This window comes from Cyphomyrmex costatus, unplaced genomic scaffold (assembly GCF_001594065.2).
Source record: "Cyphomyrmex costatus isolate MS0001 unplaced genomic scaffold, Ccosl1.0 scaffold36, whole genome shotgun sequence".
Classification (NCBI taxonomy): Eukaryota; Metazoa; Arthropoda; class Insecta; order Hymenoptera; family Formicidae; genus Cyphomyrmex; species Cyphomyrmex costatus.
This window is the reverse complement of record NW_017277774.1, coordinates 3,143,971-3,168,273: the sequence shown is the minus strand read 5'-3', so window position 1 is coordinate 3,168,273 and position 24,303 is coordinate 3,143,971.

Sequence of the window (24,303 nt, the reverse complement as noted above, 5' to 3'; positions counted from 1 at the left end):
CTCTAGTAAATTTTTATTTTCGATATACAATAAGTGATTCCAGAGCTGCGGCGTAAAACTTACGTCCAGCGAGGAGATCACTTCCATAAAATAAATTGTAAAGGTGAATGTAGATATAGGGGAAGGGAGATGATCGTAAAATTTGATTGCTTTCTAAAACGCGCCTCGCGTAAGCTTTACACGCCAGACAATTAAAGCGTACCTCATATACCTTCGACACACATTAAATAGATATTGAAACTATAAACGTGCTGGACGAGAGGTGGTGCGCGTCCGCCAATTTAATTGCTGTTGCCGATTGCAAAGCGTACTCTCGTTGTTTCTGCGAGTACATTTCGCTATAATCCGACGTGTAAAAACGAAATTTTTATCCGGTACGAATCGAATATCACGTGTTTTTACGCGACGTAAAATTAATTCTGTTAACATATCACGCTGGTATGTTTTTCGATGGGCAACAGAGAAGTTGACAACATAGAAGATTAAACGAAAATGCGTCACGAACGCGGTTGATTTAGAAATAAAATGTTTCCGGGGATGAGTTTTCATTATTTCCACAGAATTTCACATGCGTCTGGCGTGCCACCAGAAAAATAATAACGTAACATTTCACTTCGAACCGATAGACATCTTGATGTCTGCATAGTCGTTCGAGGAGACATTACGGTCGATATTTTAGTACGGAATCAAGACCTTGGTCCATGATATTTTTATGTGCTATAATATGTCAACTTCAATATACGGTAGATAAAATATCATTTCAATAATATTACTCGAATGGTATTTAATAATATATAATGGTTTACAATATGTACGCTATTAAATCTGCAGTGATATATTTGACACTATATACAGTGTCAAATATAACTTCTGTTTTAATATAAAATAACGATGTAATTAAGTAAAGAGCAGTAACGACTTACATATTAGGTTAAATTTGACACTATAAATTTAACAATGTGATTCTTAACGTTGTATTTGTATAACGTTATCATGAATAAACTTTGAAGCACATCTACTGATACGATAATATTGATATGTGAAGTGCAACATTGTTGCAAATGATGGTACGCTAATATTTTCATATATTCCGTAAATATATACTGAATTGAAACGTTTAATTGCAATATTAATTCGACATTTATTCAATATCATATAAACTTTCGAAAAAAAATATGTACATATGTCAGGTCCTCGATTAATTTTTACACAAAATTAAACGAAATACTTTCAAAGTACATTCCATTTAATTTCGTTTTAGAATTCTTGATTACCTTCGAGAAATCATTTTATTAGAATATGAATAAAGAATCTTGCAATGCTGCGTCTTCTATTCTATTCTATACGGTTTTCTACTTAAGAGGAATATTACTCACCCGCGTCTATCTAGAGGCGGTGCCTCATACTATTTTCGGATGAGCGACTTTATTATAAATTTATTCAATAATGTTTCCATATTGTATAAGTTTATTAGCAACATTTATAAAAAATATATAAAATAATATTATTGTGACGTTTTTTAAATATTCAAAAATATCATATCATTAAACAGAGAGAAAGAGAGAAAGATAGAAAGAGAGGTAATATTTAAAAAATATTTATAAAATATCACATGAAAACGTTGATAAAATTCATGTAAAATAAATATTATAAAATATTGATTTAGTCATATTTACTAAGTACTCACATTTTCGCAGTGAAACTTTTACATGAGATTTGATGAGAGTATGTGGAAAAAGAAACGTTTTGTATTTGTATTAAAACTAATCTTTGTTAAAATTTTTATGCTAAATTTCTAACATATTTAAATGTTAATTAATTTAACATATTGTGATTATGTGAATAATTTGTGTTAAATCAATATTTAACATTTTTTAGTGTTAAAGTAACACAGTTTAAAAGAAAGTAAACAAAAATAACATAAAAATAAAGTAGTTTAAATAAATTCTAAGATAAATAAGCTAAATAAACACGTGTTAATTTACATACATGTTATAAATATTAATTTTACTGAAGAAATATGTTTCCATAATTTGTTTCTAAATTGGGTCAAAGAGTTACATCTTTTGTGTTAATTTTTATATAATGTTTATTACATTCTAACATTTTCATCTTGCATTAAATTAACATAAAAATTTAAATGGACTTAAACACACTTGAAATATGTTAAATTTAATACCAATTTTCCAACAATATAAACAAGTGTACACTTTCGATTAAAATTTTTATATTATACCGAGACAAAAGCAAAACGCCAGATATAGAATGGATAATCTGGAAGAGTATGTAGATTTTGTGGGGAGCGTATTCTGATAATAATTTATGGTAAGTAATTCCCGCGCAGTCTTGGAATCGCGTTCATGCGGATTCATTTTGAATCGAGAGAAAAACGAAAACGTTCTCCGTATTACTTTTTCCCTTCCTCCTTTTGCTCTTTCGACGCAAAATGGTTCGCTAAATGCAATTTACGGCGGCTCTCGCAGTTCGCTTGTCGCGTTTCGTTAACTTAAGAGCGGAAATTGTTCGACGATAAACGCATAAAGTAGATGGAAGGTGTGAGAATTGATCAAACTATAACGCCGTAAAGCCTAATAATTCCGACTAGAGCATAAATAGACGATAGGTAATCGACGAGATAACGGCGCAAGGAAAATCCAATCTTGAACGAGAGGTCGGTGAAGTTCAATTTATTGCGGTTGACTGCACTCGCTCGATGCATTTATGTAAATGCTGTGTCGATTATGCGTCACTAAACACGATATAACAGAGGAAGTTTCAAATACTTAGGCTCAAAATCTCCCCCAGTTGCGTTGTTATATATATCCTGCAGTTTCTTGAACTGCTTAATTTATTCTATCCTCAATATCACAGTTGTTTACTTCCAAGACCGCACCGAGATAAATCTTCTTTAGAGCTCCTCCAATTCTCGTTCAGAAACTTACATAAATTGATTTATATTCTCTAAGTTATAAGTCAGAGCAAAAAGAAAAGCATAGTCGATCGTCTTATAAAATACTAGCGCAGAATAATTAACTACATTTAATTTAATGTATTCGTATCAATTTTAATATTTGTTTGATAAAATTTTAATTTTTCCAACAGAGGTTTTTAATAATAGATGATTATAAACGAACAAATATTATATCAACGAAACGACATAAAAATACGGACATATCCAAATAGACGCGTGATGCCATTTATTAAATGTCGACTACGTATATTTTAAAAAGCACAATTAAAAGTGTAATAGGCAATCCGGAGAAGCAATATTCACGATTACGCGGGAAACGCGGCGTATCATATTTTATCTTGTAGTCACGCCATTTAATTGGAATGTAACACTGTTAAATAATATAACCTCTAAAATAGAAAAGAACTTGCTCACTAAATATATATCAACAATAATGTACTATCGAACCTGTTTAATCTACGTTGATTAACAGTGTAAATGTGTCAGCTGTGTTGGTTCACACGTTCGTGGCATATCGATGAAATTGGTATGAGCTGTTGTGCTACCGGAGTGTTTATAATCTCTTTTTTTATTGAATTTTCAAACAAAACGTGCATCTGCACGGAATGTAGGAGTAATAATAAATTCAGATATTTTATAATGCTACAATTTTATGATCTGCCAGCGATTGATATTGATGCTTCGTTGACGATACGCGTCGTACTTTATACGCATTGCGAACTACATCCCGTCCATTGACAATGCGCATAGCTCAACGTAATATAAAAAACATCGAGAATATGGATATCTGCAATTTCTCAAATGGATATAAATTCCCTTTTGGTATCTATTCATATTTGGACGTCAATATGAAAACGGAACTGACCAATCGTATAATGGCAGATCCTGTCTTGTCTAGAAAAACAAATAGAAAAAAAAACCGTAACAGATCTGTTACTAGATGTAACTCCAAATATTGGCAATTTCTTTCACCGCATACAGCATCGTTGTTTTTGTTAAACAAAACTGAAAAAAGGATACGGAAAAAGCGAGTGACGCGAGTCAATCCACGTAAAATAGTAGGCTTCTCTAAAGTTCTGTTACTCGCTAACGTTTAACCCTCCGGAGCTAACGTGGATCTATTGAACCCATTTAATTATATCCTTTTGAAGCTGACAGTGAATCTATCGGACGCTCTCATGTTGCTGTTTCTTTGGGTAACAAAGATAACAAAAAGTAATTCAATTTTCTCTATAAAATAATACTAAAATAAAATATACATTATTATATTTAAATTTACGATCAGTTTTCATTCTTGTATTTATTTCACATAAAAATGTCAAACAATTTAATTTCCTTTATTTTACACACATCTGTAAACTAGGATTATTTTTATTAAGAATGCATTCACGTATTTTTATTTTAACAAAATAAAATTATTTAAAAAATAAAAGATTTTTCTACATTTTGTATTTGGAAGTAATACAAAAAGTTGGACAGCAATTTGGTATACGAATCAACAATTATTTCAATAGGAAATATATATTTGTTTTTAAATAATTAAAGTAAAATAAGGAAATATTCATTACATTGATCTTATTGATCTGTTTCATAATAATAATATGTACATAATATTCATTATTTACTTTATGCGTGCGTGCGTGTGCAATGGTATGATATATCCTTAAGTTACACTCATATTTATGATATTTATTCTCTTTTATACAATTCTTTATATAATTTTATCATTTTTATATTATTATATTTTGTTTCTTAAAATTAACTAGTGCTTTTTAGTTAACATAAATTAAATGAGTCTTACAAACCTAGCATTAGTAACTGTATTACAAATTTTGGTTAGATCCAAAGGGACTAACATCATAAGTCCTCATTGTTATTCGGCGATCGACAAAATCCCTTTCGCGCTAGTAATTCTAATATCATACGCGTGACAAAATACGAGATGTACGAAGACTCTTCACAGTAAACGAGCACTTTAAGCGCGTGCTCGATATTTAGTGCAGATGCACATGGGCGTACCCACACAGCGGTACGGGTGGCAACGCGTATAATAGGTAGAGCACGAGCACTGACCCTTCCTCAGTTCGAATCTGTTCCGCGAGCTCGGTTCTCGGGCTCTGTGCCAACATCCTAATTATTCCCTGCCCCGTTAAACCCGTTTAGTATATCGATTTGGTAATCCCCGCCGTTTCTCAATCCAGCCTGTACGTCCTGATATGTAGATACTCACGGATTCCATATGATCCGTGCACCGTGTATCTAGCAGTCTCCCCTTCAATTTTGAAAGATACCTCTTTGAAAATGGCGGCAGATTAGGATGTATCAAACGCAAGCTTTACTCTTGTACAAGTTTAACTCGCATAATGTCCATAATAACAGTAACGATAATAATAATAATAACAAGGACCGTTAACTATAACGATGTCGAGATGTACAACACATTCAGTGCATTCGCAATTTGCTCATAAGGTCTATTACATTACTTCAATCTAACTGTTATTTAATTTTTCACTCCAGATTTGAAATCATAACTAACAAGATTTTCAATGCACCGTTTTGTCTATTCGGACATACACATATCATATCATGGACTTATTTTTTTGGCGATATTTTTAATTAATTTTTAGTTTCACCGAATGCGTTAATTCTTAAACCGCTTTATTTTAAATATGAATATTTAAAATTTATTTATGTTTATCTCACATTTTGAAAATCGATCAAAGTCGAAATATTTGATCGTTTTAATATTGTTTGTTTTGTATAAGATTATATTATGACCGTTACAATATTATTTATTTTGTTTTGGATTACTTTATTATATTTGTTCATTAATGGTTCGTGGCCCTTCTCAGAAATATATACTTTTATTATAACAGATATATTATTGTTTATCGACTAAGAGAGAGAAAAGAAGGAAAATCTCATAATTGACATAGTTATATCATATAATATCAACAGAGTAAAGGCGAAGAAGATCGCTAACAATAAATATGAGAATTTAGCTATGGAGTTGAAAAACGTCTGGTAGAGAGAGTTAAGTTAAGATTTCAATAATTCCATTTATAATTTTAGAGGAAGAAATTAGTTTTAAAAATTTCTTCAAAAATTTGATTAAGATTGGATTACCCAAGACATTGTTTTAGATATGCACAGAAGGGGACATTGTTCGCAGGTTTCTAAGTGAGAGGAACTGAATTGTTTTCTCACCCGGTTATCCTAGCCTGACACGCTTGTGTGTCAGGTAGAATTCTTTCAGCTAGAGAGAGAGAGAGAGTGTCTGTGTGTAGAAGGAAAAAATTTTATTGAGTTCAATGGTTGAAAATATTAATTTTATATAAATAATGTATTAAAAAAAGTATACTACAAATAATTTCAAAGTATGTAATAGCTATATGCAGTTAAAGTGATGTGATGCAATACCTTATTATTAATACATAGGTAAATGTACATATAACTATATAATAAGTTCAGTATATAATTATAATATACATATATAATAATATATGTATAATATATATAATATTTATACAATATATATATATAATATTTATATAAATTTTTATTAATATAGAAGTCTTATTCAAAGGTTATTGGGATTTAAACTACAACAATTAAAATTTATATATTATCAATATGAACAATAATTAATATGTTTATTAGCATCATTAAGATCTTTCGAAGATGCCTATGAGCATTAAATTGCTAGGACAGAATTATAATAGTAATATAATTGACGTCGCGACGCTATCATGCCACGTGAATACAAATTAAATTACAATTTAATTTGTGATATTACTACTATAGTTCTGTCAATAGCGTTTCAAAAGCAAAAATCAATTCGGCGCACAGTTTAACAGGATTTCGTACGTAGTGTACAAATTCACACTGTAAATTATTTAAGCCCTAAATATCCAGCTTTGATCATTACGGGCTTTATTTCCTGTTCCCTAGTTGTATAATAAATAATCGTCGGTTTCATGTAACTTTTCCCTTAGGTATTCACAGTCCTCCACTTTCTCCTATTATTAAATGTATGTCGAGGAAAATATAATTATCAGACGTGATTGTAAAATTAAACCAATTATAACAAATTACACAGCAAAACAATGTTCTACTTGATTAGATAGACATGTATGAGATAGTATCGATATAATTTACACATGAAACGCGTTTTGCACATAAAGATACTTTATTTTCGCGCTCGCCATGTCGTAAATACCATTATTATAGCATACCCTACTGGGAATTTATACATCCGGCGTCGTTTTGCTAATCGGAAGACACGCGGGCTGCAGACAGGCAGACGGATACATCAACTACCGACGATATATAGCATGCGCACTGTTGGATCATTAACTGTTTATTCGCGTATGAAGCCATGAACGAATTCAATTGGGCGCGTCAGTAATAGCAAATGGCCTCTGTGATTGTGCAATGTTAACGGCAATGAAACTTAATCATGACTTGCCCGTAACGCTCGTATTAAACATGAGTTTGAGAAACGAGCCTCGGTTTTTGTACAGATTAAATGAAAATCCAATGTTAAACTAATTATGCTCTTCAAGGCGATGGTCTGATAAAGCCTGGGAATAAAATGCAAGGTGCGATCCCACCGTAATTATTTACTTCTTGAGACCCGTTGTCATCAGACTAAATGCCTGTAAGACGCCACTTTACATTCTCGCCTCTGACATTTACAGTGGCAAAAATCTCGTTGTCGTGCTTAACATTTCATTCAATAAGGACCGAAATTAAATCAAAGAAAATACTTACTTTATTCTAAAATTTTTCCATATAATTGTTTTGCGAAAGTCACGAAATTTTTTAAATGTATAAAATGGAGAAACCAATAAAAAATACAATATTTAATAAATCACAGTTCAAAAATTTATTATATACTTATGCAGCCTGAGCTAAAGTATAAAGCACTTGGCATAAGTACAAAGCCTTGGTATGAGTATAAAGTATCCTCAATTTATTTCTTCAAAAGGAACTGGCGTACTGGTACAATAGAATTCAAAGAAGGATTCTAACAAAATATTGAAACTGTTATAAAAGTACATATTATTTTTTAATAAAAAACTACTCTTTTAATTTATTTTTTGTTAAATATAGAGAACATTTACATCAATTTTTAGGGATGCATTATATATTTATAACCAAGGTTATACAATTATACTTAAATAAACGAGTAATAAATAAATAATTAAAAATATCTTTTAATTGAACTATTAAATTAAAAAATAAATTCTACAAGGCAAGTGAGAGTATAGCGCGGTTGGTATTTAATTACACAAAAAAATTAGAAATACATATAATAAATACCGCAATTAGATATTTCGAGTCTCTGTTAGGGACAAGTTAGTAAGGAAACGTGCTAAAAGTTACATGTCAAATGAATAGTATCTGAATAAAAATAAGCGATATATATATGTATATATAATGAAAAATAATTTTATTATAATTAAAAAATTATATTTTGAGATATACTCTTATTTAAATATTTGAACTGATAGGATTACTTTGGCAATTCTCTTTCCAATTCCAACATACGAGACAGGAGATCTGTATGAGTCACATCGAACTATCTGACTCCATTAATCAGAACGCAGTATTTTCAGAGGAGTGATTAGTTACCAAATGAATCTCTTTATAAAGAACGAAATGAAAACGGTAAATATTTTCGTGTTGAAAGGTCGACACAGCATTGATTTCCAACCAATAAATAAGATGAACAAATTCCCTTTAGTTATCTCAGCGCCATATTTTACTTAAAAAATACTATTATTGTTACCGTTATTTTTTTTTAGCTTAAAATCAGAGACTGAAAGAAAATAGTTACTATGCCGTTACTTTTTATAACTTAATAATTTGACAATGTCGTTACACTTTTTTATGACTGTAATAATAACTAACTGGGGTTGTACTAAGATTAGGAAAATTACTTCAAAAAATAACTTGTCACTTTACGAAAAATTACATGTCACTAAAAAAAATAGTAGCTTGTAACGCATTGATGAGTTACTTTTTTTTGTTACAAGTAATGAATAAAAATACGTAATTAGTTACAAACAGAACATTACTTATTTCAATAATGAGTGATTCTTCCAACCGATTACAAGATTGACTTTTTCAACTCTGTCATTACCACCATAAAAAAATTCGCAATATCATTATCCAATTGAGATTACTTTGTTACAAATAACGCGTACTTTCATTCCCTATAAAATATATACGTTTAGAGAATATATATGCATTCGTAAATCTTTATGTTATCAAACAGATGTTAAATACATAACAGCGGGCACTGCATTTAATTTATATCTATGTAATGACATATTTCGTATGGGTATCCAACATTCGATAATGCAATATTTCCCGACAGTCAATTACGTATAGATAATCTATCCGTGAAACGAAAACGTGAAATAAAAATTTTTCCTATTTCCACATAGGAGTCCGGCGGCAGTGCTTCCGGTCCGAATTCAGCCACACCGGAGCACATATATTTCCTCGAGGGACAGAGAGATAGATCGGTTGACTATCAGATAATTAAATTCTCCCGCCCTGGGAGGTGCTCCGAATATTTCGCGAGTATCTCAAGTAAGAAGAAATTTAGGGCGGTAATCATTTTTAAGAATGGTTAATTACTAAAAATGCTAATGCGATCGATGCGACTTGTCTCGCAACGTCGGCGAGATACTATTAAAGACTGTCTATCCTGCACAAATTTTCATGATCAATAAAAAGATCCGAAAGTAATTTAAGATATTATAAATTGTTGATATAAATTTGTTACTCTTAATTAAATAGTTATTATTATTTAAAAAATTTATGATTTCTCTTTATTATATAGATATACCTTTATATACAGATACTATTATACAAATAAATAAGTATGCGAGTTATAACTAGTAAACTATAGACGAACAATAATACATTAATAAATTATAATTTCCTACTCAATGTATAAAATGTAATTTTAGTATAATATAATACAAAACAATTATATTTATTGAACAGAAAATTATATAACATTGATGTACTAGTATCAGTTTGTGTCAGCGGATGGTGCTTTAATATGACTTATTTTGCTAAAAAATTAGAATTTTTTAACAGTTATTACCTTTATGGATAATTAAATACGGATGATAACTATAAAAAAATGCAATTTAAAATAATAAAATATTAGCAAGAAAGTTGTAAATACATGTACATGTTTCAAAGACATTAGAATATTAATAAATCCTAAAATTAATATTATACTGTAAGTTATTTATTTAAATTTTAATAGCCACGTAAATTTCCATAAAATCGTTAGTCTTTAAAATACCTTAATAGCGGTCACGTCAAGCGTTATCGACGTATTTTATAATATAATAGCAAAATCTGCATTAAAGTGTACAATCTGTGTATCGCGTGAAGCAGTGCCGAATATTGTCGCTACACGATGGCGCCGAAGCGCTGCAAAAAAAAAAACGCAAAAAAACACGCATGGTAACACGAAAAACGGCGCCACGCGGATCTTACAGCCGTATTTCATAAAAACGGACCAGCAGGGTGTCAAAATGCGCGATACATTGCGCCAGTCTGTTAAATAATAACCGACTATGCTATCGCCTGGAGCAAATATTGCACGTGTACTACCGCAGAAAAATATACCGCGTAATATAAGAAAATGTATGTGCACACTGTGGTGCGATATCGTTCGTGTCTACTCGCGTGATAATGGATTCAAAGTTATCGCGAAAGGGGCCTAAAGGTCCCGTGGGACCTGGACAACCCGCGCTCGTTTGGAAACCAGTATTTTGCTATGATAATTTTTCCCCATTAATTTTCATCCTATTTGTATGTTCTCCTTATTTTATGAAACCTAATTAATAAAACGACCATTTATACTAATTGCAAATTCTAAATGCAAATTCTCTATGTAAATCCAATGGTTTATCTTACGCTTTAATAACCATTTAAGCGGTATCTGCCGACATAATTCACCTTGCATCGCGGTATCCGATCGGTCTAAGGAACGGATGATTCAATCTCTAGGCCCTTTCATTTCCTTCTTAATATATAGCGACATTTCTCTTCGTGGATGCTTAAGTGTTCCCATAGGAAGGAAACGATTTTCATCATGGCTGACTTCATTATGTAAAATGAACAGATAGGATGAAATTGAAACCAATTACATGTAATCACGTCGCGATTATTATTTCGCAAATATATATAAACTGATAAAATTTTCTAAAGAGATTCACACAGCGCGACAGAAATGACTATGTCATAAACTTTCTGGAACTAAAGGAAAAATCTGTAATACAGTACTGACGTTGCAGATCTGTAAGATTCATTTAATTTATGTTAATAAAAAAGCATTAATTTATTTCAAGAAATTCAAATGACATAATTCATATAAAAGAGAATCAAATACATATTGTAATAAAAATAATCTGAAAGATTACTAATATAATTTTAATTTCAGTATTATTATTTCCCCAAGTGATTTTATAATTATCATAAATGCGTCATCATAGAAAAATACAATGCTCATGTGTGCGATAGTTTATTTTCGCGTTTGTGCGATTTAATCTATTTGAATTTTAATGCGCAGAATATTCGCGAAATAATTCATGTGCATTATTAGCATGTGCCAGATCAGTTCTTAATGTAGCAGCTACTCCTATAAGCGGATCCATCTTTCTTTACTGCTTAGAGCTCGTGAAGAGCGTAAGTCTCTTACCAGTTGCGTTTGCCCATTCCTTAAAGCTTAAGTTTCTTCGAGCTTAAATTGCACTTCGACCACTCGTAAGCATCACACTGAGGCTCTGCGCTTTCAGTTTAATTCGCGGCAACCATAAAGGAAACTAGCAAAATGGCCGGCTGAGGTGCTTCGTACGCGTGTAACGTCTTCTTGGGTATCACGGAAAGTGTTAGAAATTCCCTCTCTTAAGCAATGCGCTTTAACGTTTATCTTGAGATAACTATGTACAGCACAGTGTCAGACAGTTACTCTGGCTTTACTAACGGGGCGAGGAGATAAAACATTCTTTATCCTAGGCCAATGAAAAAATACTGGTTTAGAAGAAACTGGATGAGTTTAAGAGTATTTAACTCTACACAAGCGTTTAAATCTACTTAAAAAATTGTGATCTTCTCTTCCTCTTTGCATGCAATATTTTTGTATAAAGATTAAAAATTGATACACGATATGAAAATAAAACTGACAGACGTGCTCTCTAATGAAAAAGAAAAAGAATCGGACAAACGAAATACAGAGTAATTTATCAATCAAGCAATATTCTCTTGAAATATCCGAATCTGCACGCGTCTAGCTCGAATTCCATTAATTATTCATAGGCAAATATCCGTGACGTGAGAGCAATTGACAATCATTCTCAACGTTAAATGTTTAGCCAGTAGCTAGTGAGCTAAATCTATCGCAAATATTGGACATCGTTGATCGTCCGTATATTGGCTATAATTATTTGCATAGAGCTCAGTACCGATCGTATATCTTGTCTCGTGAGCTGCTGCTCAAGATAAAATCGACTACCAATAAATCATCCTCTGTACAAGACGCTCTAACTATAGGCTTTGCGGGACATTAAGATGTAATTAGCATATACAATATGAAAATATGCGGAATATTTTCAGCTTGAATTTTAATTTAGAATAGCATGTTTCCGTATTGTATGATCTTGGTGCAATGAAACTCAAGCGACGATGTTGGCCAAACTTTGCCAACATCCGTTCAACAGATCAGAACGATAACAATAAAGCGGAAGTTGGCTGGAGTTACCTAAAGGGCGCTCAATTTTTATCTTCGATCTCGTGCCAAAAACAATTAACTTTAACGATTAAGGTCAGAGATCTAAGAGGAAGGAATCGCTGTATTAATGCTCGCAAATCGATCGTTACTTTCTTTCAATTTTTATATGTATAGAGAATTCTTTTTCCGAATTTATACGTATAAGAAAATATTTTCCGGGAACAACAGTGTGCATATGAAATGGAATTCAAATAGGGAATGCAAAAAAATAACTCGCTCAATAACACGTATTTCGTTCTAGTTTTAATTTTTAGCGTGTTTTGTATCATGTGTTTACGTGGAAGAATTTTTGCGTGTATTCATTACGAAATAATGAAGAGATATAAATGTTAAAATATCACGTACCATATGCGTACGAGCATCGGCATGCTTCTGGATTATTTTTATAATCCCACCCCTTCCCCTCCACCAATGAAGCGAACAAACAATCGAAACGCCGACAATCAAGTGTGTCACTGTAAGTGCGGATTTTCACAGTGATTTTTTTATCAACTCGCTGTGTAACGAATGCAACAATAACGGCTGCGTCAAAACGATACTGAAATAACGACCACGTGTAGTAGTATCTACGGAGTAGTATTTTACTCTTCTAACTACACGCGTCAATTCGACTAATTAAATCCTAGTAAATAAAAAAAATAAACGAAAACGCTTACTCTGATTTGATTCATTTTTGTGTTTAAAATTAAGGCTGTTAAATATAATGAACCATTTATTATTATAATTAATACAATACAATATAATATGTACTATAACTATTATTGTAGTAATCATATTGTACCAAATTACTAAAAGTAATATTGCGTATATTTTCTATAAAATTCCACTAATCTTAGCATTATGCACGTAAGGTAAATGTTTTAATGACTGAACTATTGAAGATATGATTAGTTTTATTATTATTATTAATTAATAGCATAACAACAAAAATTAATAGTTACATGAAACTTTGTTCTATCGGTGAGAAAAAATACTAAGTGTAAATCTAAGGAGAAACACTTGAGTAAAAAATACTACATAATTATATGAAAAAATCAGTAAAATAAATCAGTTTTTACATGATATTATAGTGTAACTTACTGTGGAGAACAAAAAGTATCATAAATACAAACATTACTAATAGATTTTTATAGCATAGTGTACTCTCTCTAGATCTCGTAAAATGATTTTACCACTAATATATTGACGTGATTGCAATAGCCACTCCAAAAAAAAAAAAAAAGATTTTCACTTTAATTTGAGTGATGCAGAATTAGATATGTAGGTACATTTTATATAAAAAATACGTGTTTAAGCACTACTAAAATCCGCTTCACTGGATATAGGATTTCTCTCATTTAACTAAGTACAATAGTATAATATACGTATAATACAATATAACAGTATATAGTATGTATAATTTTCAGCTAAAAATACGAATTCCTTCCAATCCATTAGCATCTGTTAAATCATTAATTTCAAAGTATATATGCTAGTCTGTGTACATCACTCTCTCCGAAAAGGAATTTTACTCAGACGGAGTGCGATTTCACTCCAATTCAAGAAGTGCAATTTAACTATTAATTAGAGTAGCCAATCTCACTCAAAGTGCACAGGCAACCAATTTTTGCTTTCCGTTACACTTGCATTTCATACGTTTTAAATTACATTAAAGTACTAAGTCTTACTCAAGATGGAATAAAAATATATGATTGTTTCTCCTAAAAATCGAAAGAAATCATTTTTATAAATAATTTGTAATAAAAATTATGTTTTCAATACTCATTTGATATAAAATATTTAATTATTTTATTTGTATTTCAAGAGAGCCCTGTAATTTTAAATGTATAAAATATTTAACTTCTTTTTTTAATTTGATGTTATTGACAAATATATATATTAATGATTTTTCAATCACTGAGCACATTTAATTATTGAAATTATTTGAATTTAAATAACACAAGGTAAATCAATTATTGATTTATCTTGTATTATTTAGATTCAAATAAGCTTTCATACTTACAGAAAAAATGAAGACAAATGGCTGCATTGATACATGTATGCAAAAACATACATGACATGTATCAGGCATGCATGCATTACGAGAAAGATGATAGATTGAAAGTAATATTTCAGTCGACCTACTTTTCATTTGTAAGTTTAAATTGAAATGAAATTATTGCATCTAACTTCTTTAAACTTCTGTCTCTGAAATATCGTGAAATTGAGATCAGGCTAAAAAAATCTATTTAAAATAGTGATATCGCTGCGTCAAGAGAAAATATGATTGATGGGATTGAAGTTGCGCATCTTCCGCTTTTTCTGAGGAAACATGAGAGACAATTAGGAGTCGGATCCGTTAAACGCAACTCCCATGGTGGAACATATGATGGTACCTCACGTACGCTGATCCTACCATCCATCAGAGCGCAATGAATTACGCGCGGTTCGTTAGACAGAGATTTGTGATAGACGAAAAAGAAATCCGAAGAAAGCGGGGTAACGGCTCCGTTAATTCCGATTGTAATAAAGTTGGGGCACGCGAATCGGCCAAGTAGAGTCAATATTTCACACAGGCGCGCGCATGGCACGTCCACCCAGATTTACACGCGCGCCCACATACACGTTCTCTATAGCAAGTGGTTGAATTACCGGCGCCCTTCCATTACGCGTGATGAATACTTCAGCGCACTTGTTTCTCAGGCGTAATTTTCCTGGACGGCGGTCTCCACCATATCCCAAAAGACTCCTATCCTAAGATTTTCCAACACGGTCACGACCGATGTGTTCCGCACATAAACTCACTTTTAATCCGATGCGACGGGACGGCAAGCAACCCGCTCGAATAAGAGCCCTCTTAAAATCAGGCTATGAAAACGTTCGCGACTGTCGAAAGAAACGCCCTCGTTGCACTTACGGCACGATCCAATCGCCGCATCGCGAACCATATATCCTCCGTAGGATAGAGAAATAAATACATGGAAAGAATAACTTTGCTGAAGTACCTACAATTTTAGCTGCATACAGATCTAAATATAATTTTGTTGCACCGTCAAATTAATTATGTACACTCTAAAAAATATGAGTGTGAATTCAACGCCATGCAGTGTTTATGTAACTCTCAACGTGTTGGTACTTATATTAATAATAACACGATGTGTGGGTTTAAAACCTTATATCAACGCCAACTTAGTATGAATTTAAAACCCATGATATTATTTTAACATTAACATGATGTGTGGCTTTAAAACTCATAATGTTATATCAATACTAATATGGTGAATTTAAAATCAATGACAACACCAACATAATGTAGATTTAAAACAGCATTCATATTTTTTTTTAACTCAAGCATAATTAACAATGCCGTACAAAATTTTTATATCTTAGAGATTAGCTTGAATATCTTACATAATTATCTTAATAGTCCAATAAAATTATTTTCAGATTTATATCCAACTAAATTTTTAGATACTTCAGCAAAACCATTCTTTCCGTGTGAAATGTAATCTACGGACAAGAAGTGGCTCATGTGGGATCGTGTTCAGCGCATTCAATCAAATGGAAAAAAAATGTTTTGTTTCTACGGTTTCCCGAAAAGACCCCAAAAACACGAAGTTAAGTCGTTTCGTTTATCTCGATGGTCCTTTTCGTTTTCCAACAAGTGTCGAGGAAGAAACGTGATTTCCGCCCCAAACAAGATTATAAAGATTCCGTTTTGCCGTGATATCTCTTGAACTGGATCGTTCGTAACGGTAACAGAAAAGGCTATCGATTTGTTAAGGAAATCCGCCAATGCAAAATAATTTACGAGAACGTTACCTAAACCGGGGAAAATTTCTACGTCCGTTGCAACGTGAGACGCGCTGAAAGGGCTCCATAAGTTATGTCACGCGACGTACCGCCAGACGTCAGATACAGTACTTTAAAGTCTCCCCCACGGCCGTAAGGGTTGAACTGCGTTTATAGTGATTGCGAGGGTACGGGTATGTGCCTGAGACTGGTAGCAAGCTTAAGCGAATGAGACTGGGAGCGTGACAATATGCAGACAATGGTAATAACGTCGGGCAGCCGTGACTATCTATTGTGTCTTGGTAGCTAGAATTTCTCTTCCACGATGAATGCGCGCGCCCGTCTTTTCGGGCGATTACCGAGATCTTCGATAAAATTTACGACAGCAATTTACGTACGGATGTTCCATCGAAAAATTAGTTCTGCTAATTGAGGATGTAAACTGAAACTCGTCTCAACTGAGTAAATTCTATACTGCAGCTGGATCAATTTCGTAACATATTAGTATATAGTGCAACAGCGCATACATGGCATACAAACACACAACAGTAGCCGATAGCTGAGGCAAATGGGATCAGATGGTACAGATATGACCCCGTCTCCAATCATAAGCATACCTAATCGTTACATCGACCCTAGCATGATTGCGCCCATTTTTTTTTCATTGTGCACTTTCCATACCATTCGAACAAAATTAGTCGCGGCCGACGAGAGTATGGCAAGAGCGGCGAATAATAGTCGGCAAGTATCGATCGCGCGAAATGTGATTAACCGCTTGATGGCTACCATTATGGGCCTCCGAATTTGCATGAAACTCCAATCAATAATTCAGAAGTTCGATTAAAGCGTAATCAGAAGACAATTTTTCATCGCGATGACACCGCGTTTTAGCCTGACGTGCAAGTGCCACGTCGACATGGTTTAACATGTATAAGGCGATAATAATCGTAACACGTTTTACGCGACCGCAGCTATATAATTATTATCTCCGCTCAGGCGTTCGTTCGCGCAAAACAACCCAGATAACTTGTACGCTGCAATCTCTGTCCCTATAACCATCGCGCTGCACAATCGAGTCGCGCAAAATGATGAGATATATCGCGCGCCCTCCCCAGTTACGTAATGCCCGGACCAACATTGTCGAATCCTCATTGTTGGCGCCGCGGAGTGTAAATGCGGCAATAATCCCGACGTGATATATAATTATGTCTTACGTGGCACGTTATTACAGATAGGCTGTGTGTGACTCTTGCGGTCCGCACACACCAACGTATCCGTTCACCTCCTGAACTCCTCTTCCTTCCTTCCCCCCCACCTCTCTCTCTCTCTCTCTCTGTCTCTCTCTCTCCATTCTCTCTAGAGGCCGTTATCTTCTCCTCCCGGTGCATCTGCCCGACTACCAGGTAATACGAGCCTCATATGTAAATCCCATTCTGATTAACATTCACGTGTACCAACACGCAGAGAGCCCTACATCACACACCAGAGTCGACCTCTATGCCTCGCTCCCTTCTGCTCGCCACTTACTCATAACTGCCTCGTGATGCGGACAAGCCTCCCGCGCGCAAGCAAGCGAACTTGTTTGCGACGAAATTTAGCTGGCCAACATAATACGTGACGCAAAATTACATTAGGGTATTACGTGACGTGGCGTTGTCTTGACATATTAGAATAAATTATTCTTACGTCACGGCTGTTGTCGGTGAGACGTGCAGATGGCCGCTTCGACTTCTCGACGATACATCACTAAGCTGAGGACTAAGATTGTAAGCAGCAACGTCATCCTACGCCAGAAACCGAATCAGAATGTTGTCAATCTTATTTTGCACTATACGACTAGACTTGTTATCATCTTTATACTGTTAAATATCTAAAATATGAAATATAAACCAATTCCTTAAGTTAAATAACATTTCATTAGTTTTAACTTACGAATGTATCAAAATATGTATATTAATTAATATTTGAATATACATAAAAGATATGACTAATTCGGGGAGAGTCACCTGGAATATTTTGACACTTCAACAAATTATAAAATATTGTTTTATATGGATATTATACATGTGACATATTTTTTCTTTTTCAATAACTGTACTTTACAAACTTTTAAATATGCAATTTTATCGAAAACTCGCAATAAATAAAGTTTTATATTAACTCTTGACTGGAAATATGGAGTCTTTAGAGGCACCGATATTTTAATTGTAAATTCTAGTAGATAAATTCAAATATATAAAAAGTAAATGAAATACAATCCGATTTCTATGACGGTATAAACTCGTTATTAAAGTTTTGAGTGGTATAGCAACATCAAAATTCCATGTTGCTGGTAAGAGATTTACAAATATTGACTTAATAAATATATAGCATGCTTATTCCATTTAACTTCAATTTTACTTGCTTTTTTTTAATTATAATTAAATGCACATCTATAATATATTCTCAAACACTAATAAATAAGAAAACAATCAATAGTACATGTTATTAACAATATTTTAATTGGACGTCAAAACATTCTAATTATGTACGTAAAAAAAGTAAATGATTACTCTCAGATTAGAAAAACAACCATAATCGATTCATTTCTGTGATCAAATTGATTAATTTCAAAATAAACAATGTTCATATTGACGCACATGCACTTAGTAAATAATAAATTACATTTAAATCACATTAAAGCATTTGTTAAATTAAACTGCTCAACTCCATATTGTTTTAGTTAAATTGACGACATATAGAATTAGAGCAGTGGCAACCTACATAAATGATCAAAAATAATTCAAATTGGATATAATATTATGAATTTAATAGTGTGATCACCAATTTTTTACTTTAATGCAGAGCATTCGCCAGTAAATACAACTATTTCGAAAAAGCGCTGGCAACAAGTTTTGCTCACGTCTTTTTCACGTAGGATGCAAAAGCGATAGTCCATGATTCTATTCGGTTGAGAATACACACCGCACATACTTTTTCTAAATAAATTCTACTCTTACCGAATGATATATGTCTCTTATTTTAAATTCCTAGAGGACAAGAGAGAGAGAGAGAGAGAAAAAGAGAAAGAGGCTAGAGAAAAAATAACAGTCGATTTTGTTTTGCTTTCGGCGACACATGATGGAACGAAAAGGCGGGGCTCGCCACCAGTAAACTTTCGCTGCTTAGTGTCGTTTAAGACGCCGCAAATCTTTACCAAACTACACCCGTTTAAGACTCTGCTGGTGCCAAATTATAGTCCAAGAATAGAGTTACTCGGTAACGTAAGTTACAGGCAGGTTTGCGGGAATTTGACGGTTAAACTCGGAAAGCGCCGCACCGTCTGTAACCCGGGGACGTTTTAATTGCGTCGCTGGCACGACAGTTACTTCGGCTTTAAATGCACACGGTAGATTCCGTGTTCTGTTCACACTTTTCATATATTTAAACACAACTGACGAAAAAAGAGATAACATTGCGGTGCGTTAATATTTAAATCAGCAGGCATATCTACGTTTTATCTATTAATAATTTTTTCCCTTACTTCAAGAGTGATATGATTCAAAACATTAAGTTTCCTAGAAGAAGGAAAAAATTAGTTTTTAACATGACTATAAATTATTAACTGTATTTAGATATTAAAGAAGCAATGATAACCTAATTTCTTGAATTAAATGATATATCATTATAATCAGCTTTTATGCGCATCAAAAGATTTATTAATTCATTTTTGTGATTAATTTCAAAGTAAATAATCATCCATATTAACGTATACACTTACTAATTAATAAACTAAATTTGAGTCTTTAAGATTCTGTCATTTCTACTTCACAATTTTTAATACTAGAATCGCAGTTGTTCCATTTTTGACCTATCTAATAATTTTGTTTTTTCAGTTAATTTAGATTTGTACGTGGAGCTTTAGATTTTTGTGACTTTTCACAAATAATTATAATTAATTAAAGCAATTTTATTTTGATACTAACAATCCTCTCTCTCTTTTGTAAAATGTTAGATTTATATCTTAAAATCGCGATTTGGTAATTTAGATCTATAGCTCTAATATTAACTATCCTTTTTGAGTTACGATAATGTTTTTATAAACTTAAATCAGTTCAGTTTTACTAATTAATAGAGTAATGTTTACTTGATTCGTGATAGTCACTTAAAAATAACTCATGTTTTCTAGTTATTACACTTTTGAAGTAAAAGAGTGGTATACTTATAATCTAATATAATATTCTATATTATTCCCGTTTAAAATCTTTCCTTTGAATTTTGTAACGAAAAATATAATAATACCGTTTCCGTTAATTGCAGCACAATCACGCATAATTACAGCAAGCTTCCTTTCGACGATCTTGAAGCTCTCCTTACCGCATAGTGGCGGCTCACCTCGCCGAGCCCCTTTAATTTCCGAATAATATATTTTGAGATTAAAACGCTATTCCGGGCGTTATGGTGTTACGTAAGCTACGAAGGAAGCGCGCAAGCACGATATGAGCGCTTTTCGTCCTCTGTGAACCATAATTGTGCAATATTCTTACTTAATCTGACATACTTAAGCTAAGTCTGTTCTAAGTCTGTCAAACAAAATCGTTCTCTAAATATTTTTGCCTTAAGAAGATACTTAAATATCCTCAATTCTTCTGATAATAATCAAATCTACTAAAGCTTGATGAAAAAATTTCAAGTAAATCTTTAATTATTATAATCAAAACTAGATGCTAATTTTACTTCTCTATATACATAGATTCTCTATGTATCACCAAACGGTGGTGGACTACTATTATTATGTTTGGTAATATTTATTAAATATATTGCACTAATACATTAGATATATGGTACATATATAAAATACATTTGTGATAGCTCTCTGTTATATCAAACTTTTTTCAGTCTTTTTCTTATCTTACGAAAAACATGAAATTAATTTTCTGGTCTGTTTCGAGAACCTATTCAAGAATAACATTAAGATTTGTGCAATTTCACGGACCGATCACGCGAATTAAGCACGCTACCGAACGAAGTCAACATATCCAGATGAATGCTTATATAATATCGTACACACATAGCGTGCATTTTGTTGGCGTTTAATATCATGTCAGTATCACCTTGCACAACGCAATACCCACTTTCGCCGCACCCGAAACACAGGTTTTCCAAAACTGCGCCGCTGGATCGCGAAATATGTGATCCACCGACGGGAATTTGTAGCGCCTTGAGAATGTGAACATCGCAGGAATTCGGTGAATGTTTTTCACGTAATGATGAAACTCGCATTATTTGACGTTCCCCAAAAGTTCGAAGTAAGAATGGAATTCTGGCAATATACTTTCAGAAAGGATGAAACTAACGAAAGCGGCACGCAAGAATAAACAAAATACTCCAATCATATCCTGAAATATACAAAATGTTCACTTCGCGGAGATTTGGGAGTTGACGTTATTTGGTACGTCAAACATTCACGGGTTTTATAATAATACTTTTTAAGATAAAAAATTAAGAAGCTTTAATATATCACTCTTTTGCTTGAAAAGTGACACAATTAAAAAAGCGTGATTAATTATTAAATATTAATTACTAAAAGTTTTACTCTTTGAATTGAACGTGCAAAATTAATTTTATATAAAATCGTCGAAATCAGCATAATTAAAAGAATAGTTTTTTTTTTAATTATGAAATAAAAATATCAAAATGACATTTGATCATATTAAAGATATATATTCTTTTTGTCGATGTTGTTTGATTAATTAATAATAATTCTTTATTAAATTATCTCTCTATAAATGTGATAAATAGTTTTTTATTTTTTCCAACAAACGTAATTATTTTAACTATGTTGTTTTGAAATAGGAGAGCGATATAACAAAATATTAACATCATTGTTAAAAAATGTTTGTTTTTCCATAAGTTTACGCATCGATCAATCAGTTTTGCAATGCACACTTTTCTCTATTTATAAAGCTGCATCGTACAATACAACGAAAGATACATATAGCGATGTGTGACATGGATAAATTTTTCCCACATGATGAATGAACTTTAATTCGTCAGACTTTGCGGACTCGCAGTGAACGATGTTTGTCACACCGCGAAATCCATTCGTGCACGTCCACGTTTCTGCAGCGTGCCGAGGAATACATTCGCGGCAATGAAGTCCGCGGGCTATGCCCGTTGTAACTGGCAGCTAAATTAAACTTTGTTTATCAGTCCATAACGATTTTCCATTTTTTATCTCGGCGAACTCCGCGGGGCTCCACATTGCATTAGAAACTGTCCGTTTTCATTTCATCCCGACTGTAAATCGTTTCTGGAGCTCCGATTTATTAAAATTTCTTTTTCTTTGAATTTGTTATGCAAATTGTTGACGAGGAACTGTACTTGGATTCGTATATACATTGCATATCAAAATTATTTGCACAACACTTCCCGGGTAAGAAGTATTTTCGACATCGTTTGCACGGACCCTTTAGGTAAAGTGTAGCGGAATCGACGCAGTGCAAGATTAAAAGGTGTCGTGCGCTTGGCAGCTTACCTTGTACGTAGAAAGGTTCGCCACGACGCAAGAGAGGATAGCTTCTCTTCCCACTGGGACCGTCACGTTTGTTATTGGTGCGCTGAAGCTCGGTCCCTCTGAAACAGGGCGACGTTAAATGCTAAGTGACCCATTAACAACATTTCGTTATATCGTCTGACCATGCTCGAACGCTATTAAAACGAAGAAGAGAGAGTGCAAGATCATTGTGTGTTTCAACACGCTAAAATTTTGCTGTTAACACGACTACGTATGATTACTACGCGACATCCGAAAACGAAATAAATTTCATACAATTTAAAGCTTAAATTAACGCTTGATTAAATTAACTGCCAAACGAAATGGAATATACCTGCCTCCGGCATGTAGAAATGCGACACCGGAACCTGTATATAGATCGTCCCGAAAAGGACCAGTTATATACTAAATTTACTATTACGTATAATGCAATTAATTATGATTAGCGCGATATCAAGGAGAATAATGAATTAAACTTAAATATTATCAAAGAGCGTACGATTAAACTTAAATTAGCAGTTTATTGAATTATTCGCCCAAACGAAACGGCGATATTATACGTTTGGCACGAAATACAAAATATCGAGTTCTGAGCATGTATTATGAAACTGTTTGAAATAGATTTTGATTGGAATTATTTTGTTTTACCCCTGGAAAACACAATATTGTTTGTTTGCGCTGTAGGAAATTCCGAAAAATGTTTAGCGCTTAAAACGAGGGCATTCACTGTTAAATTAATAGTGTCAAAATGATTATACTCAATTTGAGTTACTTTTAATCGTTTCTGTAGATCGTCATTACTCCTATTCATAATATATCGTTAATTCGATTCAAACAATCAATGGAGTCAAACGGTTTAACTCAAGAACATGTATTAAATTTGATTCAAATTTAGTTTATTAGTTATACTAAAAACACGTTAATATGGACAATGCTTATTTCGAGACTAACCACAGAAATGGATTGATTTATATTTTAATAAGCACAGTGTTAAAATGTTATTTAATTCACAAGGGATTGGATTACCATTATTCTCTTGATATCTGATAGTAGCAAAAGAGAAAACGAAGATTCTGAATATAAAAAGTGCAAGCAACGCGAACAGATCTATTCTAGAAATCTAGGGAATATTTGAATAATTTCTATCGGAATCCATTTCGAATAATTGCATAATAAATTGCCCTGTTCTTGGAGAGATGA